Source organism: Branchiostoma belcheri, unplaced genomic scaffold, assembly GCF_001625305.1.
Source record: "Branchiostoma belcheri isolate BF01 breed outbred unplaced genomic scaffold, Haploidv18h27 scaffold112, whole genome shotgun sequence".
NCBI classification, from domain to species: domain Eukaryota; kingdom Metazoa; phylum Chordata; class Leptocardii; order Amphioxiformes; family Branchiostomatidae; genus Branchiostoma; species Branchiostoma belcheri.
The window spans coordinates 562,512-568,412 of record NW_017802514.1 but is presented as its reverse complement, the minus strand read 5'-3'; the positions used below and the strand labels follow the sequence as shown (position 1 = coordinate 568,412).

Genomic DNA, 5,901 nt, shown 5'->3' with positions numbered 1-5,901 from the left:
CTCAAGAAGGCTAAAAATGGATTGTCTTGATATTTGGTAGGTGGATAGGTCTTCATGAGACGTGGAACTGATTAAATTTTGGACCCCCTAGCGGCTTGTTATAGTACTGCAGCTGAACTTCCGGTTTTGATATCTCGTGATCTAGACATGCTAGGGTGACGAAATTTGGATGGTGGGTAGCTCTTGTGCTGGGGAAGAAGTGATGTGAGTTTGGTCTCCCTAGCGGCTTGCTCTGGAACTGCAGGGGCGTTAGTTGAAAAATATTTAAAGGCGGATAACTCTAGAACCGATTGATGGATCGTCGTGATTTTTGGCATGTAGGTAGCTGAAGTGATGCTTAACATAATAATATTATAATTATGCATATATTAATGTAATTTGCATAATTAATGAGGAAATTCTATAAATCAGCTGCATTCCATGATAGGACTATTCAAGCTTGTGACATATGTAATTAAGAACGGCAGAAATACAGGCAGATATCGATTATGCAGATGAAGACATAATTTGCATAATTAATGAGAAAATGTTATATTTACATAGTGGTAACTGCCTGGAATTTCATACTTGGGATATTTAAAAGTTATGTGAAGGTGAACATAATTAAACATAACTTATTCAAATAAGGACCTCATTTGCATAATTTATGAGGAAATGCTTTAATGGCATTCTTTGATAAGATAAGACTGTCTTCTGGTGTAGAATATGATCAACAGATATAATTGATGCAAATATAGGATCCTATTTGCACAATCACGGAGATTAATCTATAATTTCTTACTCATAAAGGCTAACATCATTTGGCGAAGGTATGAGATCGTGGAACTCTAGTTATGGATGACATCAACGCGCGCGGTAATTTTTGCCTGATTTTGGAAGAAGAGAAAAAAAAGGAATTTTGTTGCCTTCTGTGTGGTCACAATGTCGAAAATGGGCAAAGATGCCGAAAGGTGGATGGCAGATAACTATGAAGAGAGGAGATTAGAAAAGGCTCTGATTTCTGATGTTTTGTTTCTTACTTTGATGTAGTGATATGTGATACTAGCTGTGTATATGTGATGTTCTCGCTGAATCAAAACCGTTTGTACAATTTTTATTAAGTGAAAATTTGAGAATATAGGAACCTTGTTTTTTTCGGCCCGCCTTGTTTTTTTTCGCCCGCGCGAATTAGATTTGGAGTCTGCGGAGGATGTCATCTATAAAATTTACGTGCTGTGGCCTAAACGCCGTACGCACTGAAACAGGCGTATTACGTATTCCGTACCTATACCTGGCTCCTCCATCGCCCATCTTATAAGCGGTAACTACGGTAATTGTGTGGGGAATTCTGCAGAAATACTTCAGTTAAGCCGAGATCCAATGTGCCCTGTTAAGAATACGTACTTGTGGGCTATTCTAAAAAAATGTGTGCAATATTTTCTATTTCAGAAAATGGTATAAAATGACTATTACCTGTGTGTTTTCGGTGTGTCTGTTTGTGGCTGTGTCTGTTGGGTTGGCGTAAAAAAAAGATACCAGTGCAAAAAAGAAAGCCCGATAAAATAGTCTAAAAACACGCCACAAATAAACCAAAACCCAAACCTCTGCTTGGAGAGTATGAACGAACCGATAGATTCACAACACGCACGGAGGTATTAGATCCTCGACTTCTTGTTTTCACATACAGGACGTTTCTCCTCCAACCTTCGCTATGCAAATTACTTGTTCATGCACTTTAGAACTTTATTGCACGACAGTTGTACATGGTACAATGTGTGGCAATGGCTATTGAACATATACTAGTAGTACAAAAAGAAAAGGGAATAGAATAGAATTAACAACATCCTTATTACACTTTTGCACATGCACAAAGCACGTTCTAGACCAAGGGTTGCTACAGTAGCCTCCATAGCATGCCAAAAACTGGGGGGTTTTGAGGTCTTCAGGGTCTTTGGGAGCTTTTATGTGCTATTTCCTGATTGCATATAGACAACATAGCCGGCCTGGTTGAATTACCCCCGTTTTTTTAGAACTGGGCTAATCAGAAAACAGCCGAAGACCACCAAACTCCCAGTTCTATAAGCCTGCTACGTACGGAGGCTATGCTATAGAGAGATGTCCCATAGTGCACGAACCCAATTATAGACATAGAGTCATAACTGGACCATAAATGTCCGTCGTGCACACGGGATGCGGGTTACGTAAATCTAATTTACTTTTGGCCTTTTACTGATACGAGGGGTCAATTTTGCCCCGACAGAAATAAAAAGAAGGATATAATATAGACTAATATATAATCTGGAACGTTTAGCTTCGTTTATTTATTTAGCTAAACATCATTTCCGTTTGGGTTTCAATGAAATATAAGATGTTCCTTAATTTTGATGTTTTGATGTTTCTTGTTTTTCATAAGGCCACACCGACTTAATTTTATGGATGACATCTACGCGCGCATTGATTTTTGCCTGTTCTCAAAAAAAAAAAATCATATCCTTCGAGGCTCTGGCCTGGCTCTAGGCCTAGGTAGTCCATGGTAGTTAGCGACAATACGGAGGTGGTAACTCTTGAGGACGGCACCCACGCTACCGAAGCTGCACGACTCAAAAACTCAGTACATACATTCAGTGCCGATTCCTAAATTCCGAAAAAAAGCCAGCATGTACCAGCTTGTCGTATACGTCGCTATGTACTGCCGCAAATTCACAATAACAGCTTTGTATTCCTGTGGTTTTGTAGCATTTTTATTTTTGGACGGAATTTTTTTTTATTCGCCCGCGTGCACTACTTTGGGGGGTCTTCAGAGGATGTCATCCAGAAAATTAAGACGGCGTGGCCTTATGAAATGTACGATTAAACGTCATCAAGTCAAAAGGCGTGCCTATGACCCTTCACTGTCAAGAGCCTGAACTATAACGGAAACATTTCCTTACCAAACGCGCCATAAAATTACGCACGAAACCGTGAAATACCTACACAGATAGTAATCACACATTCGAAGGGAACAAGAAGGAAACTAGTTCATCATTCCTATACGTATGCATGCCAAGAAAAAAACTGGAGTACAGTAAGCCTCTAATTTGTCATCCACGATTCGTCGCTTCCTTTTGGGCGATGTTCAAAGTTGCGCTCCGGTAGAACGTGCCTTGATGAATGGTTGTTTAAAACTTATTGGACCCCTGTCATTGTTAATCCTTTCCCGTAATGCAACAGCTTTATGCTGTATCGATTTTCTGCCAGGGAAATGGCAAAAAGCGGAGGATGATGAAAAAAGATATTTAGTAAGTTCAGTACAGAGTAAAGCTCAATTGATTTTGTTGTTGGCGTGCGTGAATTAGAGAGACGCTTAGGGACCGCTGAGCGGGCTTTCAAGTTCAAGGCTCAGAGTCAAGCCCGCCTCTTTGTCTTGTGCAAATGATAACGTAAGTAATTGAATGCTTAATCTCTGTCCTGAGGCTATGGCATTATTCTACCCATCCATACTTGACTGAAAACGCAACGTATTTGTGGTATATTATATTATATGAATTTTCTGGGGATATGAAAGAACCTACGATAAGACTTAAAATCAGAGTAAGAAATATCACGAAGAAGCCTACTCTCCAAGCAGAGGTAGGGTCGCTCGGTATTTTGGCAGTATTTTCGCGTTTTTAATACGTCTTTATACTTTTACGGTTTTTCTCTGGTCTTCCTCCCCTTACAAACCGTAAAAGTAGAAAGACGTATTAAAAACGCGAAAATACTGCCAAAATACCGAGCGACCCTACCTCTGCTTGGAGAGTATATAAGCCAGCAAATAGATTGCAACGTATTTGTGGCATATGATGTAAGAAACATATTGGGTTACGCTAGGTTGGCACAGCAGAGCAAGTTCAGCATTTTTAGAGTGAATTTTCTGGGGATAAAAGGACCTATGATTAAGACTTAAAATCAGAGTAAGAAATATCACGAAGAAGCCAGCAAATACATTGCAACGTATTTGTGGCATATGATATAAGAAACATATTGGGTTACGTGAGGTTGGCACAGCAGAGCAAGTTCAGCATTTTAGAGATAATTTTCTGGAGATAAAAGAACCCATGATAAGACTTAAAATCAGAGTAAGAAATATCACGAAGAAGCCAGCAAATAGATTGCAACGTATTTGTGGCATATGATATAAGAAACATATTGGGTTACGTGAGGTTGGCACAAAAGAGCCAGTTCAGCATTTTTAGAGATAATTTTCTGGAGATAAAAGAACCCATGATAAGACTTAAAATCAGAGTAAAAAATATCACGAAGAAGCCAGCAAATAGATTGCAACGTATCTGTGGCATATGATATAAGAAACATATTGGGTTACGTGAGGTTGGCACAGCAGAGCCAGTTCAGCATTTTTAGAGTGAATTTTCTGGGGATAAAAGAACCTACGATAAGACTTAATATCAGAGTAAGAAATATCATGAAGAAGCCAGCAAATAGATTGAACTATACTGTATCATTATCATCACCATCATTCCAGGGTGTTTTTAGTATTGCCTTCAGTGACTCCAGTCTTTTCTTAGTCTTCCAGTTTTTATATTACAAATAGCGTCCCGGGATTCATGTTAGATAAAAACGCAGATTTCGCAATTTATGAAAAGGTCTTATATAGAGATATTTATTGCTTCTCTGCTGATATCTGACGCTTAAATCTTTAGTGAAAGTTGGAATTAGTCCTCGATGGGGGGCTTACTTCGACCGGCCCATTGATTATACAGAAGACGAATGGCGACCTTCGCTTTCATTTAGAAACTAATACGGCTGTTTTTCTTACATGTACGAGACTGTCGGGGAGTGAATGGGATTTGTTGGAGATCTGAATTCTCTCATTTATTTTGAACAAAGAAGACATCTAATCTTTAATCTGTGGGTCTTATGAAACTAAACTGAGAAGTAAGCGCCTAGCGATTTGTTAATTAGGCCACAGCAGGTAAATTTTATGGATCACATCCTCCGCAGACTCCAAATCTAATGCGATAGGGCGAAAAAACAAGATTCCTACATTTTCGAATTTTGACACCTTGTTAAACTATGCTTACTGCCAACTATTACAACATCCATTTGTCACTGAAACAACTTTGAAAATTAAACGTTTTCAATCATTGTACACGTTTTCGATTCAGTAGGAACATCATATATAAAAGGAATGAAATGCCTCACTACATCAAAGTAAAAGACAAAACAATAAATCAGAGCATTGTTCTTTATATCTATCTGCCATCCACGTTCCGGCATGGTAAAAGAATTTCTTTCCCATTTTCGGCATGTTGACTACCGTCTGAGGGCAACAAAATTCTTCCAAAATCGTGCGAAAATTACTTGCTGTGGCCTTACTGTGAGAAATTCAAATACTACTAGAAGAATTTTAAACGTTGACAATTTCCACCTATTTATAAGGACGTTTATGACATCTAAAATCCATATTAACTTCGTTTACGTCTAAAGGCGTGAGGTTCTAGGGTCATATTCTAGTGAGTACGTCTGGGTGATAAGCTGAAATTGGCTTCTATTAGAAGTGATAGACTTCTGTGGTATCAATTCATGTTTTCAAAGGCATGCCATAGCCTCTGCCAGGCTTCGGGAGGCAGCTGGAAAGAGTGCAAATTTGGCCAAATAGAGAGATGACATGCCAGGAGTTGGTGCGCTAAAGAGTATAGTTTGTCGCACCAGTAGCATGTTATCCCTCTATTTGGCCAAATTTCTACTCTTTCCATCCGCCTCCCGAAGCCTGGTAGAGGCTAGTACACCACACAGCTGACTGGGATTGTTCTTGAACAGTTACTACAGTCACCATATGTGTTAAGTCTCCATCAGACTTCTTTTGCGGGGTGCATAAATCGTAGAAATCGGCCTAAAAAGGGTATTAATTGGCCAGAGAAGATAGCCGGCCAGAGAAGCTCC

General features: G+C 39.2%; 1 protein-coding gene across 1 annotated transcript in view; it reads left to right on the top strand.

The window, feature by feature from the left end:
- LOC109461498 (voltage-dependent calcium channel gamma-5 subunit-like) overlaps nucleotides 1-5,901 on the top strand; it is a 50,575-nt gene that overhangs the window by 42,741 nt on the left and 1,933 nt on the right. The gene's annotated exons all lie outside the window — the stretch shown is intronic.